The sequence below is a fragment of the Callithrix jacchus genome, chromosome 16, assembly GCF_049354715.1.
Source record: "Callithrix jacchus isolate 240 chromosome 16, calJac240_pri, whole genome shotgun sequence".
In the NCBI taxonomy this organism is placed as follows: Eukaryota; Metazoa; Chordata; class Mammalia; order Primates; family Cebidae; genus Callithrix; species Callithrix jacchus.
The window spans coordinates 26,185,474-26,211,440 of record NC_133517.1 but is presented as its reverse complement, the minus strand read 5'-3'; the positions used below and the strand labels follow the sequence as shown (position 1 = coordinate 26,211,440).

At 40.9% G+C, this 25,967-nt stretch overlaps 1 protein-coding gene across 1 annotated transcript in view; it reads left to right on the top strand.

Moving 5' to 3' along the window:
* Positions 1–3,110: 3,110 nt before the first annotated feature.
* The window catches only part of NCOA2 (nuclear receptor coactivator 2), a 368,943-nt gene continuing 346,086 nt past the window's right edge, over positions 3,111–25,967 (top strand). Inside the window, exon 1 of the mRNA XM_078352611.1 lies at positions 3,111–3,200. The gene's annotated coding sequence lies outside the window, so the exon portion shown is untranslated. The remainder of the gene's footprint in view (positions 3,201–25,967) is intronic.

Sequence of the window (25,967 nt, the reverse complement as noted above, 5' to 3'; positions counted from 1 at the left end):
GGCCTCTCATCATTTTAACAGCAAGATGAAAAGAATTACAGAGGTGGATGGTGGTGTTGGTTGCACAACATTGTAAGTGTATTTAGTATCTGTGAACTGTACTCTTAAAAATGAGTAGGATGGTAAATTTTATGTTATGTATATTTCACTACAATTTAAAAAGTAAACCCTGTTGCAGTGGCTCATGCCTATAATCCCAGCAACTTCATGGGCTGAGACAGGGGAATTATTTGAGGCCAGAAGTTCAAGTTTGCAGTGAGCTATGATCACTCCACTGTAGTCGAGCCTGGGTGACAGAGCCAGACCCCAGTTTGCAATAAATAAATAAATAATTAAAAATGAAAAGGAAAAGAGGTGCCATTATCTCTTAACTGTGGCTTCCCTTGAGCGCGATTTCAGGCCTCACTCTAGCCAGTGTTGACGGGCTCCTGGGGCTGGCAGATCCTGTTTTTCTTGCTTCTCCAGCACCAGGCAATCGACTTGAAATGGGAAAAGTTCCCTTGTCCCCTTCACAGGGTATGTGATGGGTGTGGCTCACTTCTTCGGTACCCTGCTGCTCAGACCTCGAGGGGAGCATACAGAGGGGCAGTCTGTGGAGCTCCGAACCCACAGCAGTATCTAGGGGTGAATGGTTACAGCTCCTGAAGCCCCAGGAGAGGTGTGTTACAGGGTGCTTTTTTAGGTTGCTGTCTATATGTGGATTGTGTTAGTCAGCTCAATTTCATCCCCTTTCTTATCACAGGACAGGATTTCTGTACCCTGGGGTTTCTTGCCTTGATGTACCAGAAGAATTGGATCACATGTGGGCTTGGAGAATGAGTGCAAGGTGTTATTGAGTAGAAGTAGCTCTCAGCAGAGAGGGGAGCCAGAAGGGAGATGGTTTTCCCCTGGAGTCGGGCCCCTTGGCGGTCCAGGCTCTCCTATGACTGCTCTGGTCTAGTGGATGGCCTGCCGGTGGCATGCTGGTGCGTTTCGGTGCGTGGTCTTCTGCCAGCATGCTCTTCTCAACGTTCTCTCGGGGACGAGCCACTGGCTTCTTCTTATGCCCATGTGTCCTCTCCATGTCTGTCCAGCTCTGTGTCTGCCCGCTAGGGTCTTGGGTTTTTACAGGCCCGGGATGGGGGCATGGCGGGCCAGGGTAGTCTTGAAAAACGCAACATTTGGGCGGGAAAGCAGGAGTGCCTGTCCTCGCCTAGGTCCGCGGGATTTAGCCCTAGCCAGGGACCCACCTTTCTCTACCCAGCCCTTCCCTATCATTTAAAGGGATCACGCTTCCCCCTTCCCAGCACTTTCATATCCTAATGACCTCACTCCAGTCCTATGAGCAGGACCCAACAAATAAGTCGTATGAGAAATAAAGCTCAGCATCTCTATTGGAAAACACCTCCAGGAAAAATTGGGGTCAAAATTTGTGTTCCATATTGGAATTTCTTTGAATTGTCACATCCAGTGTCATTTTTCTTTTGATATATGTCAAGAACAGTAACTGTGAAATGTTAGATATAATTGTTTCCATTCTAAGCTAGTGAACCAGTGTTCAGTTAATAGCATTAGTGGAAGAGAACACTGCTCGAGCAATGTAAAACAGTGGCTGATGTAAACATGGCTAGTATTCGGCTTTCAAATATGCTTCTTATAAAGACTTAGATTTTCACATGGGCAGATGTGATCTAAAAACTTCCAGCAAGGTTAGATGTCATGGTGGCTCATGCCTATAATCTCAGTGCTTTAGGAGGCTGAGGTAGGAAGATCACTTGAGCTCAGGAGTTCAAGGCCAGCCCTGGCAACATAGCAAAACCACATCTCTACCAAAGAAAATTCAAACAGAATAAAAAAAGAAGCATCGCTCAAGAGAACTGGGAAGTGGTCTTGCCTCCTTACCCTGGTGTTGACTCCCCAACCTTCTGCCTAATGGCTGCCGGCTGGCAAAGATTACTAGTGCTCGTAATGGGTGCAACTCACCGAGTCAAACTTCTGGCTCCCAATCTTTCCTGACTCAGAGACTTGCATTTTGTGTTTTGTTTGCTATTGATTTAAAGGGCTTCTCTGTTTCATGTAAAAATCAGTGTAAAAATAAGAAAACTGAAAGGTCAAATTAAGTATTGTGAATAATGCAAGTGCAGTTAAAATTAAAAGCAAGATTCGCTACAGGTGATGCGCCCTAGATTTATAGTAGATGGAATCTTTTGTACACCTTCCAGATTATTATGTGTGAGTGTATTGTTCATTTTGTCGACCATTAAAGACTGGCTTCCTTCTTCTACTTAACCTGCTTTCATTTAGTTTCTTTTTTCTTTTCTTTTCTTTTTGAGACTGAGTCTCGCTCTATCGCCCAGGCTGGAGTGCAATGGCTCGATCTCGGCTCACTGCAACCTCTGCCTCTCGCTGTCTCAGCCTCCTGAATAGCCAGGAATACAGGCGCCTGCCACCACAGCCAGTTAATTTATTGTATTTTTAATAGACACCATGTTAGCCAGAATGGTCTACATCTCCTGACCTTGTGATCTGCCTGCCTCGGCCTCCCAAAGTGCCAGGATTATAGGCGTATGCCACCACGCCTGGCCCGTTTAGTTTCTTTACAGCAGGTCTTTGAGGTACTATGGAGCCAGACAGACCAGACTTCACACCCCAGGAGCAATGCCACTTACAAGCTGCAGGAGTGTAGATACTTGGCTTAATGTCAGTTTTGAGCCTTACTTTTGACATCGCAAAATGGCATTAATCACACCACCTTGATAAAACTGTTCCAGGATTATAGATTCGCTATGTATTAATAAGAGCACATTATCTGCTGTATCTGCTTTTTATCAATTTTGCAATAATCTACACAGCAACATAAATGTTGTGATTATTTTCTTTGGCACTAAGTTTGATACTGATAAGGTTAAATAGAATTATTTTATTGAATTTCGGAAGTAAAGAAAAGCTTTTAGAGGTGGGGATTTAAAACAAATACTTTTAAACTAAGCACCAGTAGTTATTTAAGTCTGGCATAGTTATTGCCTCCATTTTGAGTATGATTCATCCTTCTTGCTGAATCATGTGTGGGTTTGAGTAGCTTCCTTATATAGACTACTTTAATAACACTGCTCGCGGTAAACCTACAAGATGCCTTTACCTCTGGGAAGTTATTTAGGTTACAGCTACATGTGCAAAACAGTTTGATGATGGTGCCCAGACTGCTGCTGACTCATCACCAGGTAAGTGAATTTCTTGTGCCTGCAGTACTGTCCCTCACCCTTGAAGACCGGGTCTTGTGTCCACTTCTCTATGAAGCTTTCCTTGGTTCTTTAGAACCTTCTCTGAAAGGTCCATGCTAGTCAATGACTGCTCAGCCCTCAATTCCCATAATTTATACTTCAACCATCAATGTAGCTCTTAACTATATATTTTCTTTTTTTTTAATTGCATTTTCGGTTTTGGGGTACATGTGCAGAACATGCAAGATAGTTGCATAGGTACACACGTGGCAGTGTGATTTGCTGTCTTCCTCCCCCTCACCCACATCTGGCATTTCTCCCCATGCTATCCCTCCCCAGCTCACTCCACCCCTGCTGTCCCTCCCCTATCCCCTGCAATAGAATAGGGGAATGGTGTGTAGTGCTCCCCTCCCTGTGTCCATGTGTTCTCATTGTTCATCACCCACCTATGAGTGAGAATATGTGGTATTTCATTTTCTGTTCTTGTGTCAGTTTGCTGAGAATGATGTTCTCCAGATTCATCCATGTCCCTACAAAGGACACGAACTCATCATTTTTGATGGCTGCATAATATTCCATGGTGTATATGTGCCACATTTTCCCAGTCCAGTCTATTATCGATGGTCATTTGGGTTGGTTCCAGGTCTTTGCTATTGTAAACAGTGCTGCAATGAACATTCATGTGCATGTGTCCTTATAGTAGAACGATTTATAGTCCTTTGGATATATACCCAGTAATGGGATTGCTGGGTCAAATGGAATTTCTATTTCTAGGTCCTTGAGGAATTGCCACACTGTCTTCCACAATGGTTGAACTAATTTACACTCCCACCAGCAGTGTAAAAGTGTTCCTATTTCTCCACATCCTCTCCAGCATCTGTTGTCTCCAGATTTTTTAATGATCGCCATTCTAAATGGCGTGAGATGGCATCTCAATGTGGTTTTGATTTGCATCTCTCTGATGACCAGTGATGATGAGCATTTTTTCATATGTTACTTGGCCCCATGTGTGTCTTCTTTTGTCAAGTGTCTGTTCATATCCTTTTCCCACTTTTGAATGGGCTTGTTTTTTTCTTGTAAATCTGTTTTAGTTCTTTGTAACTTCTGGATATCAGCCCTTTGTCAGATGGGTAAACTGCAAAAATTTTTTCCCATTCTGTTGGTTGCCGATCCACTCTAGTGACTGTTTCTTTCGCCGTGCAGAAGCTGTGGAGTTTCATTAGGTCCCATTTGTCTATTTTGGCTTTTGCTGCCAATGCTTTTGGTGTTTTGGTCATGAAATCCTTGCCTACTCCTATATCCTGAATGGTTTTGCCTAGATTTCCTTCTAGGGCTTTTATGGTGTCAGGTCTTATGTTTAAGTCTTTAATCCATCTGGAGTTAATTTTAGTGTAAAGTGTCAGGAAGGGGTCCAGTTTCTGCTTTCTGCACATGGCTAGCCAGTTTTCCCAACACCTTTTATTAAACAGGGAATCCTTTCCCCGTTGCTTGTTTTTGTCAGGTTTATCAAAGATTGTATGGTTGTAGATATGTTGTGTTGCCTCCGATGCCTCTGTTTTGTTCCATTGGTCTGTATCTCTGTTTTGGTACCAGTACCATGCTGTTTTGATTACTGTAGCCTTGTAGTATAGTTTGAAGTCCGGTAGTGTGATGCCTCCCACTGTGTTCTTTTTGCTTAGAATTGACTTGGCTATGTGGGCTCTCTTTTCAAGGTGGTTTTTTCCAGTTCTGTGAAAAAAGTCAATGGTATGTTGATGGGGATAGTGTTGAGTCTGTAAATTACTTTGGGCAGTATGGCCATTTTCACGATATTGATTCTTCCTAACCATGAACATGGTATGTTTCTCCATCAGTTTGTGTCCTCTCTCATTTCACTGAGAAGTGGTTTGTAGTTCTCCTTGAAGAGGTCCCTTACGTTCCTTGTGAGTTGTATTCCTAGGTATTTTATTCTTTTTGTAGCAATTGTGAATGGCAGTTCGTTCTTGATTTGGCTTTCTTTCAGTCTGTTATTGGTGTATAGGAACGCTTGTGATTTGTGCACATTGATTTTATATCCTGAGACTTTGCTGAAGTTGCTTATCAGTTTCAGGAGTTTTTGGGCTGAGATGATGGGGTCTTGTAGATATACTATCATGTCATCTACAGATAGAGACAATTTGGCTTCCTCCTTTCCTATTTGAATGCCCTTTATTTCTTTTTCTTTCCTGATTGCTCTGGCTAGAACTTCCAGTACTATATTGAATAGGAGTGGTGAGAGAGGGCATCCTTGTCTAGTGCCAGATTTCAAAGGGAATGCTTCCAGTTTTTGCCCATTCTGTATGATATTGGCTATTGATTTGTCATAAATAGCTTTAATTATTTTGAGATACGTTCCATCAATACCGAGTTTATTGAGGGTTTTTAGCATAAAGGGTTGTTGTATTTTGTCAAAGGCCTTCTCTGCGTCAACTGAGATAATCATGTGGCTTTTGTTTTTGGTTCTGTTTATGTGGTGAACTATGTTTATAGACTTGCGTATGATGAACCAGCCTTGCATCCCTGGGATGAATCCTACTTGATCTTCATGGATAAGCTTTTCAATGTGCTGTTGCAATCGGCTTGACAGTATTTTATTGAAGATTTGTGCATCTATGTTCATCATGGATATTGGCCTGAAGTTTTCTTTTCTTGTTGAGTCTCTGCTGGGTTTTTGTATCAGGATGCTGTTGGTCTCATAAAATGATTTGGGAAGGATTCCCTCTTTTTGGATTATCTGGAATAGTTTCAGAAGGAATGGTAACAGTTCCTCTTTGTGTGTCTGGCAGAATTTGGCTGTGAACCTGGGCTTTTTTTGTGTGGTAGGCTCTTAATTGCTTACTCAACTTCAGACCTTGTTATTGGTCTATTCATAGTTTCGACTTCCTCCTGGTTTAGGCTTGGGAGGACACAAGTGTCCAATAATTTATCCATTTCTTCCAGGTTTACTAATTTATATGCATAGAGTTGTTTGTAATATTCTCTGATGATGGCTTGAATTTCTGTGGAATCTGTGGTGATTTTCCCTTTATTGTTTTTTATTGCATCTATTGATTATTCTCTCTTTTCTTTTTTATCAATCTGACTAGTGGTCTATTTTGTTGATCTTTTCAAAAAGCAGCTCTTGGATTTATTGATTTTTTGAAGGGTTTTTGTGTCTCTATCTCCTTCAGTTCTGCTCTGATCTTAGTTACTTCTTGTCTTTTGCTAGGTTTTGAGTTTTTTTTTTGATCTTGCTCCTCCAGCTCTTTCAATTTTAACGTTAGAGTGTCAATTTTGAATCTCTCCACTCTTCTCATGTGGGCACTTATTGCTGTATATTTTCCTCTAGAGACTGCTTTAAATGTGTCCTAGAGATTCTGGTATGTTGTGTCTTCGTTCTCGTTGGTTTTGAAGAACTTCTTTATTTCTGCCTTCATTTCGTTGTTTATCCAGTCAACATTCAAGAGCCAGTTGTTCAGTTTCCATGAAGCTGTGTGGTTCTGAGTTCGTTTCTGAATTCTGAGTTCTAACTTGATTGCACTATGGTCTGAGAGACTGTTTGTTATTATTACAGTTGTTTTGCATTTGCTGAGGAGTGATTTCCTTCCAATTATGTGGTCAATTTTAGAGTAGGTGTGATGTGGTGCGAGAAGAATATATATTCTGTGGATTTGGGGTGGAGAGTTATGTAAATGTCTATCAGGTTTGCTTGTTTCAGGTCTGAATTCAAGTCCTGGATATCCTTGTTAATTTTCTGTCTGGTTGATCTGTCTAGCATTGACAGTGGAGTGTTAAAGTCTCCCATTATTATTGTGTGGGAGTCTAAGTCTCTTTGTAAGTCATTAAAAATTTGCCTTATATATCTGGGTGCTCCTGTATTGGGTTCATATATATTTAGGATCATTATCTCTTCTTGTTGTATCAATCCTTTTACCATTATGTAATGTCCTTCTTTGTCTCTTTTGATCTTTGTTGCTTTAAAGTCTATTTTATCAGAGATGAGAATTGCAACTCCTGCTTTTTTTTGCTCTCCATTTGCTTGGTAAATCTTCCTCCATCCCTTTATTTTGAGCCTTTATGTATCCTTGCATGTGAGATGGGTTTCCCGGATACAGCACACCGATGGGTTTTGGCTTTTTATCCAATTTGCCAGTCTGTGTCTTTTGATTGGTGCATTTAGTCCATTTACCTTTAGGGTTAATATTGTTATGTGTGAATTTGATACTGCCATTTTGATGCTAGCTAACTGTTTTGCCCATTAGTTGATGCAGATTCTTCATTTTGCTGATGCTGTTTAGGCTTTGGTATGTTTTTGAAATGTCTGGTACTGGTTGTTCCTTTCCATGTGTAGTGCCTCTTTCAGGAGCTCTTGTAAAGCAGGCCTGGTGGTGACAAAATCTCTTAGTACTTGCTTGTTCACAAAGGATTTTATTTTTCCTTCACTTATGAAGCTTAGTTTGGCTGGATATGAAATTCTGGGTTGAAAGTTCTTTTCTTTAAGGATGTTGAATATCAGCCCCCACTCTCTTCTGTCTTGTAGGGTTTCTGCCGAGAGATCTGCTGTGAGTCTGATGGGCTTCCCTTTGTGGGTGACCTGACCTTTCTCTCTGGCTGCCCTTAGTATTTTCTCCTTCATTTCAACCCTGGTGAATCTGATGATTATCTGCCTTGGGGGTTGCTCTTCTTGAGGAATATCTTTGTGGTGTTCTCTGTATTTCCTGGACTTGAATATTGGCCTGCCTTGCTAGGTTGGGGAAATTTTCCTGGATAATATCCTGAAGAGTATATTCCAGCTTGGATTCATTCTCTTCGTCACATTCAGGTACATCTATCAAACGTAGATTAGGTCTCTTCACATAGTCCCACATTTCTTGGAGACTTTGTTCATTCCTTTTTGCGCTTTTTTCTGTAATCTTGGCTTCTTGTTTTATTTCATTGATTTGATCTTTGATTCTGATATCCTTTCTTCTGCTTGGTCAATTCGCCTGTTGAAACTTGTGCATGCTTTGTGAAGTTCTCGTGTTGTGTTTTTCAGCTCCTTCAATTCACTCGTATTCCTCTCTAAGTTGTCCAATCTTGTTATCATTTCCTCAAATCTTTTTTCAAGGTTCTTAGTTTCTTTGCATTGATTTAGAACATGTTCTTTTAGCTCATGGAAGTTTCTCATTACCCACCTTCTGAAGTCTGATTCTGTCATTTCATCACACTCATTCTCTGTCCAGCTTTGTTCCCTTGCTGGTGAGGAGTTTTGGTCCTTTGTAGGAGGCGAGGTGTTCTGGTTTCGGGTGTTTTCCTCCTTTTTGTGCTGGTTTCTTCTCATCTTTGTGGATTTATCCGCCTGTTGTCTGAGCGGTTGCTGCTTTTCCGATTGCATCTCTGAGTGGACGTCCAGATTGTTGATGATGAAGTATTTCTGTTTCTTAGTTTTTCTTATAACAGTGTGGCCCCACTGCTCTAGGACTGCTGAGGTCCACTCCAGGCCCTGCTTGCCTGGGGAACTTCTGTAGTAGCTGTGGAACTGTGAGGGTTGCTACCAGATTCTTCTTCTGCTATCTTTGTCCCTGAATGATGCCCGCCAAATGTCAGTCTGATCAGTCCTTTGTGAGGTGACTCTTTGGATATACGGGGGTCAGGGAGCTGCTTGAGGAGACTGTCTGTACTTTATACTTGTGGAGACAGTCTGTACTTTATAGGAGCTCAAGTGCTGATCTGTGAGCTCCGTTGTTCATTCAGGGCTGCTAGGCAGGTATGTTTAAGTCTGTTGCAGCAGAACTCTTAAAGCCCCTTTTTCTTTCCTCAGTTGCTCTGTCCTAGGGAGTTAGGGCTTTATTTATGAGTATCTATTGCACTGTCCTGCCCAGCTAGGAGGCAGTCTAATCACTGCCTGCCTGTAGTGGCTATTCTGAGCTGTCGTGGGCTCTGCCCTGCTGCTGTGGGCTCCGCCCTGTTGCCGTGGGCTCCACCCTGCTGCTATGTGTAATTCCCTGTAGTCCTGTTTATATGGGTGTGATTAGAGCTGCTGTGGTGATGATGGCCTGCCTCTGTAGTGTTGGACTCTCTCTGTTTTGGTGGGTTGCCCTGGCAATGGCGGGTTGCCTTGGCAGGCTGCGTCAGCAATGGCAGTGTAGCTCTGTAGGGGTCGAGTGCCTCGGTAATGGCAGACACCCTTCCCCCTCCGAGCTGCACTGTCCTGGGTTCTGCTGTGCTTGCCGTGAAACTCTCAACCCCGAGCGTTTCCAATTGCTGTTTTGTTTGTTTTTGTGGGAGTGGGACCCGCTGAGCCTGATCACCTGGCTCCCTGCCTCAGAGCCCCCTTTTTTTTTTAAGTTGAATGGTTGACTCTCTCCCAGGTGTTCCAGTCGCCTGCTGAAAGGGCGCCAGGATCTGTGTGATTTCCCATGCAGCAACCCACTGAGCCGGCTGGAATCACATTGCTGCCTGGGAATCTCCTGGCCTGGCTTTCTGTTTAAGTTCCATTTAATCAGATGAATGTGCTAATCCACCTTCTGAAATCTCCAATTGCTGGTTAACAGGGCAACCAAACCAGTGTATTTTTTTACCGAGTGCCGCTGCATTGCGGCCCCAGCCCAAACAGCTGCACTGGCCCAAACAGCCGCGCTGGCGGCCCGTGCAGCTCCTACACCTGGGAATCTCCTGGTCTGTGGGTAATAAAGATCCATCTGGAAATGCGGTGCCCACTCACCATTTGCGGATTCACTGGGAGCTGCAATCCTGAGTTGGTCTTACAGCGCCATCTTCTTAACTATATATTTTCATGTTAGTCTCCATTTTATGTGGTTTTTGTTTTATTTTGTGGGGTTTTTCTTAGCTTTGAATAGATTGTAAACTTTTCAAGAGCAGATACCATGAATGAGAGAGGTGAGAGTGTGATCCTGATGTAGGGGTGTTTTTGCTTTTTCTTAGTGGCTCCCACATAATTTGATACATGAAGAGAATCCAGCATATATTTCTTTTTTTTTGAGATGGAGTTTCACTCTTGTTACCCAGGCTGGAGTGCAATGGCGTGATCTTGGCTCACTGCAACCTCCGCCTCCTGGGTTCAAGCAATTCTCCTGCCTCATCCTCCCAAGTAGCTGGGACTACAGGTGTACACCACCATGCCCAATATAGATTTCTTATGTGACTAACCACAAGTATTCATAAAAGGGAAGTTTTTGTGAAGTGGCAAGGCCTTTCTGGTCAACTTTGGTCTTTTAAATTTTTCAGTAATATGGGAAGTAAATACTTTTCAGAACACAAAAAATTACCACGACACAGAATATTCGATGATGTGTGAGGTGAATCAAGATGGAAAAGAAAACTTACCCTAATAACACAGACAGTGGGTGTGCACTCACATTGCTTTCATGGTACATGAGGATGGTACATCTAACCCCAGTCATTGCTGCAAGCCAACAGGCCCATGTCTGGGTCACCTGCTGGAAATTATCATTGCAGCTGAAAAGACAAATTATGTAGTTGATTGACTAGATCTAATTCAACTGTCTTCTAATATTATTTAGATCCTACTACTCAGAATATTCCTATATCACCTGCTGGAAATTATCATTGCAGCTGAAAAGACAGATCACATAGTGGACTGACTGGATCTAATTCAACTGTCTTCTAGTATTATTTAGATTCTACTATTCTTTAGGTAAATTGTCTAGGAAATGTGATTTGCTGATTTGTGCTTTCAGGAATGTGCATATGTGACTATGATAATTTTTTTTTGAGACAGAATCTCACTCTGTCGCTTGGGCTGGAGTACAGTAGTGTGATCTTGGCTCACTGCAACCTCCATCTCCCAGGTTCAAACAATTCTCCTGCCTCATCCCCCCAGTAGCTGGGATTATAGGTGCCTACCACCACGCCTGGCTATTTTTTTGTTATATGCTTAGTAGTGACAGAGTTTTACCATTTTGGCCAGGTTAGTCTCAAACTCCTGACCTCAAGTGATCTTTCCACCTCCACCTGCCAAAGTGCTGGGATTACAGGCATGAGCCACTGTGCCCAGCTGACTATGATAATTTGCAAACCCAGGGCAATATGAGAGAATGGTACAAATCTAGAGAACCACACTCCTGTATTAGTAAACACTGAGTCATTTAGTAAAAGGTATTTATTGAGCACATACTATGTGCCAGATCAATTTAGGTGCTAGGGATACATCAATGCACAAGACAAAGAAAATTCCTTCTCTCATGAAGATAGCATGCTGGTAGCTGAGAGAGATAACAAACTACAAACAGAAGCATATGTAATATAAATTTAGGTAGTGAAAAGTTCCATGAAGAAAAATAAAGCAAATGAAGGATACTGAGAATGACAAAGGGAAGATGACCTAATTTATAACACATGGTAAGGGAAGGTCCCTCTGAGGAGGCAACACTGAACAGAAACCTGAGACATATAATGCGACAAGGCAAGAAGCTTCCAGGTAGAGGAAGGAGTAATAGAATAGCCCTGAGACACAAGCTAGCTTCATACCATACACATAAAGAATATTGCGATGTCCAGCATGGCTAGATTTGGGTGAGAGACAGGGAGAGTGGTAGTCAGAATCCAGTTCATATAGGGTCTTGTAGTTCAGATTGTCTTCTGAATATATTGGGAAGCTTCAGAGTAGAAAAGTAGTATGATTCAGGCTAAATTTAAAAACATCACTCGCATCTGTGTAGGGAAAAAAAATCCTATGGAAAACAAGATTGAAAGGTGGGAGGCCAGTCAGGAGGCTATAGCGATAGCCCAGGCCAGAGATGACAACAGCCTCCATCAAAGTGGAAGTCACAGAAATGGTGAAAAGTGATTGGTTTCAGAATATATAGTGCTGGCGGTTCTTGCACATGGATTGGCTGAGGGATGTGAGAGAAAGAAAAGACTCTGACCTTTCTCATCAAGAGATAGCAGAAAATAAATCTGGGCATGGTGGCTCATGCCTGTAATCCCAGCACTTTGAATGGCTGAGGTGGGTGGATCACCTGAGGTCAGGAGTTCATGGTGAAACACATTGGCCAGGCTGATCTTGAACTCCTGACCTCAGGTGATCCTATCTCTATTAAAAACAAAAAAATTAGCCAGGCATAGTGGCAGGTGCCTGTAATCCCAGCTACTCAGGAGACTAAGGCAGGAGAATTGCTTGAACCCAGGAGGCGGAGGTTGCAGTGAGCCAAGATTGTGCCAAGGCACTCCAGCCTGGGTAACAGAGCAAGACTCCATCTTAAAAAAAAAAAAAAAGAAAACAAAGAGAGAGAGAGAGAGAGAGAAATAGCAGAAAATAGTCACTAAAATTTAAGACCAGGTGCCTATAATCCCAGCTACTGCAGGGGCTGAGACAGGGAATTACTTGAACCCAGGAGTCCAAGACCAGCCTGGGCAATATAGCGAGACCCTGTCTCAAAAAAGAAAAGAAAAAGTTTAGTTGCGTAAGAATATGTACAACCAGAATATTCCTATACCAATAAGAATGTGAAAATATATCAAGGGTGAAAGATAACTTTGAATTTTATCAAACAACTACTTAACCATAAAGTAACCAATTAGCGACTGAATTCAATCAGTGTGAAATAAATGTTTAAACTGATTCTACCATCTTTCATGTGTGCCCACATGTTTATATTTTTATATATCTACATATACAACTGCTATAGTTTGAATGTAGTCTCTCTAAAATTCATACATTGGAACTTAAACCCCAAGGTGACAGTATTGAGAGAAGAAGCTGCTGGGAGGTGATTAGGCTATGAGGCTCTGCCCTCATACATGAGATTAGTGCCCTTATACAAGGGACTGAGGAAGAGAGACAGTTCCTTTCCCTTCTGCCCTTCTGCTATGTGAGACAGTGTTCATTCCCTGTGGCAGATGCAGCAACAGGTGCCATCTTGGAAACAGACAGCAAGCCATTACCAGACCCTAAACCTGCCAGTGCCTTGATCTTTGAATTCCCAGGCTCCAGACCTGTGAGAAGTAAACTTCTGTTTTTTTATAAATTACCCAGTCTAAGGTATTTTGTTATAGCAGCACAAATAGACTTAGACAACAACCTATGTGGCCAAGCAGAAATCTATATCTCAAGAACGCTAGGTCGGAAGTCTAGGGATACTGGTTTTTAGGGCCCAGCATTGTCAAACTTTAGATGAAAATGAAAATTATGCAACTATTTAGATATTCCCAAATATTTAGCTGAGTAGCTATAGCTTTTTATCTTTATCCAAAAATATAAGCAGAACAGGCCCGCACAGTGGCTCATTCCTGTAGTCTCAGCAGTTTGGAAGGTCAAGGCAGGTGGATAACTTGAGGTCAGGAGTTCAAGACCAGCCTGGCCAGCATGGTGAAACCTTGTCTCTACTAAAAATACAAAAATTAGCTGGGTGTGGTGGCATGTGCCTGTAGTCCCAGCTACTTAGGAGGCTGAGGCAGGAGAGCTGCTTGAACCCAGGAGGCAGAGGTTGCAGTGAGCCGAGATCGCGCCATTGCACTCCAGCCTGGGTGACAGAGCAAGACTCCATCTCAAAAACAAACAAACAAAAAACATATAAACACAGCAATCACGTGAAGATAGTATCTTCCCAGAATAGCAATGACATTTCACCTCCTTAATTACTGCCTTACTTAGACCTGCACAGACCCCAGAAAAACACCCAGAATATAAAATTATAATTAAATTTCAATTGGGCAGAAACACCAAGCATAATAAAACACTCAATAAATCTGAAGAAAATATTCATAAAAGCAAATAATACACATAAAACCAGATGCTAAAATCAAAAATGAAATTACAGTGTCTTGCAAGAAACAAAGCAGTCAGTCCTCAAATGTACAGTGGTTTATTTATATTTTTAAAAAATCAAAAACTTACATCTACCTGGTTTTTCTCATGCAATTTCTCCATATAAATCAAGTTACTCAATGATAACAACATTTAATATTAACGACGTCAAAGAACCTTCACAAATGATTCCAGAAAACATATCAGTGTGGGAGTGTGTAATTTTTTTATGGATGAAGGATGAAAAAGCTCAGGCATAGCCCACGCTAATGTCCTCTCAATGGCAATTGAGCAAGTTAATGACAGACCCAGGAGAACACAGAGGGACAAGCTGAACAGTTCTGTGCCAATAAAAAGCAAGATGTGAACTTAGTCCCATGTTACTAGTTGATTCATGCATTTAATCATTCAGCTACGTTGCTCCCTTTGGCATAAGTTGGATAGATTTTCTTTTTTTTTCTGTTTCAGCCACAGAATTAAAAATATTTTGCAGTTATAGACATGTAATAGACATAAAGCAACACCAATGTAAAGAAAAACAGGATGGAAAATGAAGGATGACAACTTTAAGACTGTCAAGAACTAGACAAATATATAAGGATGTTAATTTTTAGGATCACTATAAATATGTACTCAAGGACATAAAATTTGGGGTGATACAATGGTAGATAACATTGAACTTCATCAAACTTTTATTAATTATGTCTTCAAGGTATCAGAAAAGGAGTATACATGCAAAAATATATACACTGACTAATGCAGAGCTAGATAAAGAAGTATAACCCAAGAAACAAGATAGTCAAAAAACATAAAAATACCTTTTTTAAAAGTCTTAAATGTATTTTAGGCAGGACTGTTGTCAGGGATATTGGCACATTAACATGACTTTTAAATATTCAGAGCAATCTGTTAATAAAATTATCAGCCAGAAAGAACTTTCTTAATTATAGCAAAAAGACAAAACAAAACCATCACTAGGGCACACATTCTCAAGACCAAGGCTTGAAAGAAACAACAACTTTATGCTAAGCTCTCAAGGTCAACGAACAGTCCCACAGGCTGAGAAGTGACCAAAAATAGAGAGAGAGAGCAGACTTTCATCATAATGGATGAAGGGTTCCTAAAATATATTTTTTTCTTTGTGCTGCTGATTCATTGTGAAACAATGAAAAGGTTACCCATGTACACGAGCTAAACTTTAAAACACTTTTGACCCAGAGCATGTAATAAATGTGCCATCTCTCTACTGCCAAAATGTCCATCAGTTCAGAGAGAGTTTGCCTACCTAATTCCAGACATCTGTGCAAAAGCTGAACAGTTTGGTCAAGGATTTTAATGTTTTGTCGATGTGGTGCCAAACATCTGGGTATTGGAAAAATATCTAGATAATTGACTGACTTTGTACTTTTCATCCAGATGTTTGGCATCAGAATTAAATACCCTCTTACTATATAAGTACATTTATCATGTAAAGGTGCTAACAATATACTCTTAATATAAAAGGTTTCAATCTGCATGTACAATAGTCTGAAAACAAAAATTGTATATATGCTCATAGAAAAGAACCCAGAAGAAAACATACTGAAATGTTAAAAGTGATTATTTATTCTCTGGGTGGTAGGATTACTCTCAATTTTGATTTTACAAGTAATTTTTTTCAACTTTTTCTAATATTCTTCAATAAAGCATGTATTGCTTTCATAACCATAAAAGCATTTTAATTGTGTGATTAGATGCTGTCAGTTAATTTGGGAACTGAAAGAGTTTAATGTATGGCTTGGCATTGTGTACACACAAGAATTGTAGCTATGAACCTACTGGTAAGTTATGCTGGTCTGGGAAAAGCAAGTGAAAAGTAAATTAGCAAAGATAGAAAAGCTCCAGAGATCTAATGACTGCTATACGAACATGACTCAAAACAACATGCCCAACAGGTTTTTCCTCACTCAACTGATTGGAATTCTTTATTTTGCACACATCCCAATATATACCTGCCGGCACAAACACACAAGCCCAGAACACCAGGTGCTGTTCTCAGCAACGTCCGGCGCTTGACCAGTGCGTTGAGAAGGTTGGTCCCCAGTAACACCTATCTCAAGACCACTTTACTCTGCCTTCTTACCTCCTACTCCCAATCCTCCTCTCTCTTTGCTCTCTTTCCTCTCTGACAAGTCAAGTTTAGCCCTTATTCTTTTTCTTGCTTTAGAAAAGTTCCTCCAAGTTTAGACCTGTAGAATGTTAGTGTCCTTTTCAGTATATCTCGTCCAAATCCCTTTTTATAGGTGCGGAGACTGAGGCCCATGGAAGTTAAATGCCAGGAGTCAAAGTGGTACAATCAAGACTATAGAACAAAGGGTCTGTTTCCAGCTCCGTGCATTATTTTTTGCTGCACAGTGTTACAATGATTACTCTAGTCCCCATATTTCTTCATCTGTAAAGTAGGATAAATTTTTGCATGCAAAGTGCTTTGGGATTTTTGAGATAGAAACTACATATAAATATTAAGTATTATTTTGGGAACTTTTTTGCATTTTATAAACTCTGCTATCCAGTAATGCTTGGAAAATATGGATCTGATCTAGATGGAATCTCAAATAGAATTTTCGTAAAAACGTAAGCTCCTAAAAGCATCGAGACCTTAATTGTTCTGAAATTGTTAGGAAAGCAAGTGTTCTTTAGATGATCTAAACAATTCCAAATTAAATAAAGACCAAATGGTAAAGTTATCTGGAAACTTTTGAAATGAAACATCTGAGATCCCTTTTAAAAAGTAACAAAAAAGAATGAAGGAGTCTGCTGGGTGATTTTTTTCAGCCTTTGTAGAGAGCAAAGTAACCATAATTGGCTGATGAATCCCATACACTCTTCAGTGGTTGTTAATCTTAAAAAGCTGTTCAATAAACAACACTTAGAGTAAAAAGGCAAACACTATAGTCTTCAGTTTATTTTAAGGTTCGTTCCATAGTTCAAGAACAAATAGACTAACCTGAAACACAACAGGTAAACAGAACCTAAAAAAAAATAGCTCCCACTTTCTAAGCAAATTTAAAGCCATACAACTTGAGAATACTACTTGGTAAAGCTTTCTGTCTTCCCATTCCCTTTCCGATTGGAGAGAAGAAAGAACAAAATAATCACTTCTAGGCAGTGAGCCCTGTAATTACATGCAACCTGCTTAACTCAATTCTTCAGAGCCAACCCAAGAAACGCACATTATAAAGAATGTAGCAAAACACATGCTTCGCTATATCTGGAAACATCCCTAACTCTTAACACTTCCAGGTTTTTAAAAAAATTATTTATTTGCTCAAGTCATATAAAATGTGAAAAGTAAGAAGTTAATCTGTAAATATTTCATCTCTTCTATAGATCTGATGTTCTTTTCAAGATATCCTTTCATGAGCCTGGGCTTGGAGCCACAAAGTACGCAAGCCCAATATCGCTCAAATGTATGTAGTATTTATGTTTTCAAAGCATTTCACCATCATTAACTTCATGTCAACTGAGCAGGATATTGGTTTTGATGGGGAAATGATCTAATCCAGTATGGAAAATTCTGCATCTAAAAACACCTGAAACAGGAAAACTTTTCATTTCTTTGTTTGTGTCGGAAGGTTCTCAGTACAGAGGGCTCACAAAATGTGTCTCACATCACTGCAAAATGAGGACAGCAAGGGAATCCTGTCTCATGGAATGGTTTTTATTTAACTGTCGAATTTGTATTAGTTATTGGCAGTGATGGTGGTGTTTTGGTAAATGTTGTTGATTTGGTTTTGTTTGGGATTGGTTTGGCTTCTCAGACCTGAAAAAAGGTGGTTAAGTGAAGTAATTGTCAAACTAAAAATCGAAGTCTGCCTGTTTCGAGATAATTTGGCTGAAGGTCTACTTGTACTACCTTTGAGAGAAAGCAAAAGGTTTTTAGGAGTTGGGAGTGGGAGGACCAGAGACTCTAAGTACAGTTTCCTCTGAAAAAGGTCAAATAACAAAGCAGTCAATTAGAAGGAAAGTTTACAGTCAAGTTTTGATGAACGGAGCAGTTCAGTTCTTTGCACAATCGCTAGTTTTGCATCCTGTCATTCACTCTTTTCTCAAGAACAGTTCAGAGCTGCTGAGCTGTCAAGAGCATGACTTGATTCCTGTGAATTGACTGTGTTCCAAAAGCTCATTATTGGAAAACTTTTCCATTTGATGCTAAATATAGAGTATTATATAAACACAATGTATTATAGGTCAAATCCTGTTACCATAAATGCTAAGAGGCTATCCAATTTGGAGTTAGGAAGGGACATTGTATTAGAATCTTACAGTACAGATCAAATGTGATTACAATTACATAAAGCAAAACTATTTTCAAGCCTGTCAGTGGGCACCATATTTCAGTTGCCAGTAGAAAATCCTTAAGAGTTTGTCGAAATGAGAATTACTTTAAATGAAACATGAACTATTCTCAATCTTTTTCCTCTCACAAGGATCTCACCCTCCTAAACTATAGCACTTATTCCCATACCACCACCTAGAATGTAATCATATATTGCTTTGTGACAATGCTCGTATGTTAAAGCGTAACATTATCTAGCATTTTCTATTTTTATTTGTCTCTTCAACTTGACTGTAAGGTCCTTGAGGGTAAATATCCAGGGTTTTACTTCTGTGTGTGTTTCATGGTTCTGAGTCTACAGACACTCCTTAATGAAAAGGAGGGAAAAAGGAAAAGGAAGGAGCAAGAAGATGGTGTGATGAATTCAGGCAGAATGGATGTTCCTTTAAGAGGGCCTAATTGAGACTTCAGGGGATTTATTTAATAATGAAACCTCTTATTCAACACTTGATTTAAAATAAAGAAGGGGAATAAAGTGAGTATAGCTTTCTGCTTATGAACAGTCTAGGCTTATAAATGTCTAACTCCCACATGTGCTTCCCTATACATGAGTGTGAGTTAATCTTTTAAGCTTTAGGACCAGGTTAATACACTTTGTGCAAGATGGATTAGTTTCATCTCCACTGCACATGTGAAGAAGGAGGCAACTCCTTCCGTGGTAATTTCTGCATGCGCCTAGGGGATCACTCAGCAGCTGTGGGGTGTCTGTGCTGCCTACCTGCCCCTGACTCTGACAATTAGGCACATTTGGATGTGGGCCAATGCCAGGGTCAGGGGAAGGTAGATAGCAAGGTCTGGGGAGTCCTGCCACAAAAGTTTCCTCAGGAACATTTTGGCCATGCTTAGCATTTAAATCCTCAAACTCCAAATTCTCTCCTGAAGTAACATTTGGCGAATAGGCTCCTCTATCTGAAGGTTCTACTTAAAAGTTTGTTAGGTTGGGGGACTTCTGTAATAAGAAATATTAACCTTTATTCTTCAAGGGAATCTTTGGAATTTCAGTCTGACCTTGATCCTGGGTTACCTTAGACTAAAAATACAGAATCAAACTACTGCACATGTACTGCTAATTATCTACCTTTTAGAGCACTAGGTCTTGAAAGATCTTTATCCTTCTCCTCAGCTCCCAGCTCCTTGCAATCTTTGTAATCTTTACTTCCTTCCATTTATTCCCTGCTAATTGCCCTATGCATGCAGCGATCATGTAATTAATTGTTCAAACCAGGAGACATTGAAGTTTTTTGTTTTGTTTGGGTTTTTTGTGTTTGTTGTGCAATTTTTCTTTTGTTGTTGTTGTTGTGCAATTTTTACAGTTGAGATTTAATTCACATAAAATTCACCCTTCTAAAGTATACAATTAATTGTTTTTTATTAGCATATTTTATATTTTACAACCATCACTTCTAACCAGCTCTTAAACATTTTCATCATCCCTAAAGGAGACCCCACACACTTTAGGCAGTCATTCCCTATTCACTTTTCCCCCAGGCCCTCGAAACCATGGAGCTACTTTTGTTTTGTATGGATTTGCCCATTCTGGACTATTCACATAAATGGAATCACACAACATGTGCCACTGTGCACAGCCTTGTTATTTTCTCTTTTTTTGATTAGAGTTAACCTCATGGGTGTGACATGGTATCTTGTTGTAGTTTTGATTTGCATTTCGCGATGATTAGTGGTATTAAACATCTTTTAATGTGCTCATTAGCCATTTGTATATTTCTTTGGAAAACTGTCTATTACAGTTACTTGCTAGTCCAGGTGAAGTGACTCACACCTGCAATCCCAGCACTTTGGGGGCCAAACTGGGCAGATTGCTTGATCCAAGGAGTTTGAGACCAGCTTGGGCAACATGGTGAATATCCATGTCTACAAATATTACAAAAAATTAGCCAGGAATGGTGGCATGCAGCTATAGTCCCAGATACTCGGAAGGCTGAGGTGGGAGGACCACCTGACACTGGGAGGCAGAGGTTGCAGTGAGCTGTGATGGTGCCACTGCATTCCAGCCTGGACAACAGAGTGAGATCCTATCTCAAAAAAAATGAGCTGCCTCTTTATTGTTGAGTTGTAAGTGTTCTTTATATATTACAGACACTTAACTCTTACCTGGTATATGAATTGCAAATATTTTTTTCAGGATATTTATAAGTGAAGGGAGAGATCTGTTAATACTTGCTCAGAGAATACTGACACAGACACATACTGAGACAGTTTCAAGCAAAACAGGACATATAAGCATCCTACCTGTGGAGGATCGTGATTCGGCACGTTGAACGATAGTGTTATTTTAATTGTAATGGTACAGTATATCTCAATAATCAAGCATAGTTAATTGAACCAAGTACCCTCTCTGTATTATCTACAGTGCTAGATGCTGTGGAAAAGAATCTAAAAAAATAGTTCAAAAATTTGTGAGTGCTTAAGCAACTTTAAAGTCAAGATTGAAGGACAGAAGAAACACACACATTATAAATGAAAGGATTTGTGTACTATGGTGGCTTCGAAGAAGAGATTAGTGTTAGGGTACTTAGAGAAGTTCTAGCTCATTCTCTCTCTCTCTCTCTCTCTCTCTGTTTCTCTCTCTCTCTCTCGTTTCTTTCCTTCTTTCACTCTGCCATCCAGGCTGGATGGGTGATCATGGCTTACTGCAACCTCTGCCTCCTGGGCAAAAGTGATCCTCCCACCTCAGCCTCTCGAGTAGCTGGGACTACAGGCATGTGCTGCCATGCCTGGCTAAATTTTGTATTTTTTATAGGCTCTTAGTAGAGACGGGCTTTCACCATGTTACCCAGACTAATCTTGAACTTCTGGGCTCAAGCAATCCGCCCTCCTCAGCTCCCAAAGTGCTGGGATTATAGGCATGAGCCACCGTGCCCTGCCAGTTCTAGCCTCAAAAGACAGGTAGCACTGAGACTAAGAGAAATTTTGTTTAAAAAGAAAGTGAGTTGGCCAGGTACTGTGGCTCATGCCTGTAATCCCAGCACTTTGGGAGGCCAAGGCAGGCGGATCACCTGAGGTCAGGAGTTCGAGACCAGCCTGGCCAACATGTCGAAACCCTGTCTCTACCAAAAATACAAAAATCAGCTAGGAGTGGTGGCACACGCCTGTAATCCCAGCTACTTGAGAGGCTGAGGCAGGAGAATTGCTTCAACTTGGGGGGCAGAGGTTGCAGTGAGAGGTGACAAGAGTGAGACTCCGTCTCAAAAAAAAAAAAAAAGGGGGAAGTGAATTATTTCATCCGTTCAGGCTGCTTTAACAAAAATACCACACACTGGGTAATTTATAAACAACAGAAATTTATTACTCACAGTTCTGGAGGCTGGGAAGTCCAAGATCAAGTTACCGGTAGATTCAGTGTCTGGTGAGGACCCACTTCTTGATTCAGAGATGGCAACTTCTTGCTATATCCAATTCACATGGTGAGGGGTCTAGTTAGTGATCAGGGTTCTCCTTTAGAAGGACCCTAATCCCATTCACATGGATGGAGGCTTCATGACCTAATCACCTCCCAAATGCCCCACCTTCTGATACTATCACATTGAGGGTTAGTTTTGAACATATGAATTTGTTGAGGCCGTAATAGTTACTGAGAGCTCTAGCTCATGTGTATGACATGTGCCAGGGAGTCCAGAAGGGCAGAGCACCTTTGTATGCTCCTGTGCTGAGAGAAGGAACAGAAAATAAGGGCTGTGTTTCACACAATGGCTTTGTTCTTTCCTTTCCAACTTCTTACATTATCACCCCATTAGAGCAAGGAGAAGGGTTTCTAAAAATTTTTTTTTAATGGTATACATTATTCTACAATCCTGCTTTTGAAGAACAGAGCAGCCATTCAGAGCACAATTGATTCACTTCTCTTGCTACTTCGTTGCATTTCATACTGCCCCAAATGGAAATTGGCCCCTAATTTGTACTTGCCTGAAAGCCCCTTACATTTTTATTGTTAGAGGTTGACACTGATGCTTTCTAATAAACAAGTCCACTTTGTGAGGACAGGTGCTTTCCTGTTCACTGGTTTGGCCCCATGCAAGAGTCTTGGATCAGCCCCTGCAGACCCTCTGCCTTTGCTCTCTGACTGCTGTCTGCACACACTTGGCCAGTGGGCTCAGGGCTCTGCAGATGCTGGCTGAGTTCAGTTAGTGGGGATCCCTGGGTAGAGATTGGAAGAGGGAAGGAGGGTGAGATCAAGGTGTTGGTTGCCCTGGCTCCTTCTCTGTGAGGTCCCTGATCCTCCCAGATCTATCCCTGGTTGTGTTCCTTTGCTGTCTCCCTCTCCTTCAGAACCTGCAGGCAGCGACAGTTTTGCTGGTGCTAGCCTTGAGTTGCTGCATAATCCTGCTTCACCCACACCTTTGAAATTAAGCCCTTTTGTAAATAAACTCCCTCTGGATTATCCTAATTTTAATGTGCCATCTGTTTACTCTTGGGACCTTAACTGATATAAACTCTCATAGTGTTCCAAACTTTAGGAGGTGCTTAACAAGTATTTGGGAAATAATAAATAAATGCATAAATGGGAGCAGATGCTTCCATTTCATCTTGTTTTCCTTGACAATTACCTGGGTAGAGATTTTTGATAAGGGACATGAAACTTGCAAATTTTCAATCTGCCTTTGATGTATAAGTTGACTTTATTTTGAGAAATGTATTTTTAATTTAAAGTGTCAGGTAGGCCAGGTGCAAGTGGTTCACGCTTGTAATTTCAGCACTTTGGGAGGCTGAGGCAGGAGGATTGCTTGAGGCCAGGAGTTTGAGACCAGCCTGGACAACATAGTAAGACCCTATCTCTAAAAAAAGATTTTTTAAAATCAACTGAGTGTGGTGGTGTGGCACTTGTGTCTCAGCTGCTCAGGAGACTAAGGTGGGAGGGTCTCTCGAGTCCAGGAGACCAAGGCTGCGGCGAGCTATGATTCCACCACTGCACTCCATCCTGGGTGGCAGAGCAAGACCCTGTCTCTTAAAAAAAAAAAAAGAAAAAGAAGAAAAAAAGCCTGACAACAACTCTCATTGTATGATAAATCTGCCTTCTTTTGTTACTGCAATAATTAAGTCTATCCTTTTCTTTGCACTAAGCAAAAATATGTAAGACTGGAAGCAAGGGACGTTTTAACATTTTTTTTCTAAATCGTGATATAAGTGGTGTGTGTGTGCGTGCGCACGTCTGTTTAGTATCAAAGAAAAAAAATATAGTTTTTTTCCTCATTTCAAAAATATACTTGTTTTTGCAATTGTTTTCTTCGTTATGATGCCAATTTCTACCTTTGCCAATTGTCACATTGAATGCTTCTGATCACAGGGCAGTAGTTCAGAAGAATCCCCGGGGGATAGCACATGAAATTTTCACTTTAGTCTTACCTCTTTCAATTTTGACGTCTCTTTGTTCGCTCTGATTTTTTGTTTTGCTAATGGTATGTGTGTCTGCGTGCACACACGTATTTTCAACATGGCCATGCTACAGAAAAAGGTACTTCTCATCTTCCAGCATACGTACAAAAATATTGCCTGCTTTCTCACAGAAGCAAGATCTCCATAGCCACCTGCCCTACAAAGATCAATAAAGCTTCCTTTTTGCGTTCATAAATGATTTCCTCAGTCTCTAATTTTCTTGAGGTTGAGAAGGAAAACAAATTTAGCGTTAGCCTTCATTTTATCCTTTTGTTCAGGAGACTTTATAAATTCCAGTGGAAGAAAAAGTCTTTTGGAAATAACAACTATGCTGATGCAGATCCCCTTTGTCGCGGAATTTGATTAGAATGAGAATATCAAAGATTATCCAAGATCAGTAATGCTGAATTAACAGACAGGGGCTAGGCATGGTGGTTCAAGCCTGTAATCCCAGTATTTGGGAGGCCAAAGTGGGAGGATGGCTTGGGCCCAGGAGTTTGAGACCAGCCTGGGCAATATGGCGAAACCCCATCTCCAAGAAAAATACAAAAGTAACAAGAAGTAGTGGCATGCATGGTAGTCCTAACTACTCAGGAGACTGAGGAGGGAGAATCACCCCTGGGAGGTCGAGGCTGCAGTAAGCTGCGATAGCACCACTGCACTCCAGCCTGGGCGACAAAGTGAGATGCTGTCTCAAAAAAAAAAGTAGATCAAAGACCAAAGAAATGGTGACCATTTCTGCAAGTGTGGAAATGAAAAATGAAAGTATAGGTTCACTATCAACCAGGAATAAGGAGAGAAAAACATCATCTCAAAGAAAGTCTGTGGAACATCTTTTCAGTGGATTCTAAGTGAGTCAGTCGCTCTAAGTGAGTCAGTCACATCTCTTGGATGGCAAACAAACTGGACACAATGGGTGTGGCTGCCATTATTTGACTGGACACGATCCCCACGGCTTTCTAAATTGGGAGCTTGGTACATGATCTTTTTGGAAAAGTTTCTTTCAAATTATTGCCTGGGCTTGTCATGGCTTGTCCCAAAGCAGCCAAACAACTGTCTCCAATGTGCTTTTTTGCCCCAATCCAGCGATGGTGTGCTTTATGGGACTGAAAGCTATTCTCCTAAGTCTGGTCTGCATTTTAAGGAGAAATGACAGGGAAAGAGTTTGCAATGCTCTAGCCCACTCAGTGACAATGTGTTAGGGTGTTTTCCTCAAATAAAATGCCATTCTTAATTATATTTTCCTCAAAAACTAATTCTCTGATTGCCAAGGAGAAATTCAATCATAGGCATCTCTGTCACTTATTTTCTTGAGGATTCTGTAAAACAGAGATTGGTTTCACTGTAGTATGTGTGAATTTTCTATATTGTTTTGATTTCAAGACAAACTGAAATTTGGAATGCTGAATTCAGTGAAAAGATTTCAGGAAGCCTAGCTTTGCTGAGCAGGCTCAGATTTAGCTTCCAAGGACAGGACAATCGTGAAGGCTTTGTTACATTTTGTACATAGTTACGGTGAACATCATATCTTGGTTTCTAGAAGGACAAAGGTTGTGTTAAATGGCATAGTTTCTTATCCTTCTCCTTCTTTTTACTCCTTCTCAAATAACTTGTTGAAAAAAAAGAACCATTTCTTTCAGAAAAATCATTTTAAATGGACTCTCCCATCAGATGGAAAAACTGAGGGAAAATAGCTCAGCTGATTAGAATACTTCCTGGGGACTCTCTGGGGAAAGGCCGGGAGGGGAAAAAAAGGAATTTACAATAAAATTAGGGATAAAAACAAAAACAAAACCTCATTCCAAACCATTACATAATGATGACCCAGGAATGACGCCAATGAGAGATATAGTCCAAAACTATATGGTAAGTGCCGTAATCATTGGAAAAGAAGCTAAGGGAAACAAAAGAATCACTGCTGAGAAGGGGAGGTTTTCTGTGAAGTCTACACCGGGAATCTGTGAAGTCCTGTAATCCTATACTCTTCCCAGTCCTCTGGAAGGTACTTCAGGGGTTAATGTGATTACAAAGCTATCTAAGGCACAAACCAAATTTTAGGCACCCAGCCCCAGAGCCGATAAAGGGTTGTGGTGGTTTGACTTCAGTGCACAGCCCCTTCTCCCAGTTCTCAGAGTGAGCCGTCCTCAAATTGAAGTGCCGCTTTAGGCATGAGGAGCAGAAATAGCAATGTGGAGGGGTGGAGACAGCTTGCTCTGAAGAGCTTTTTGTCTGG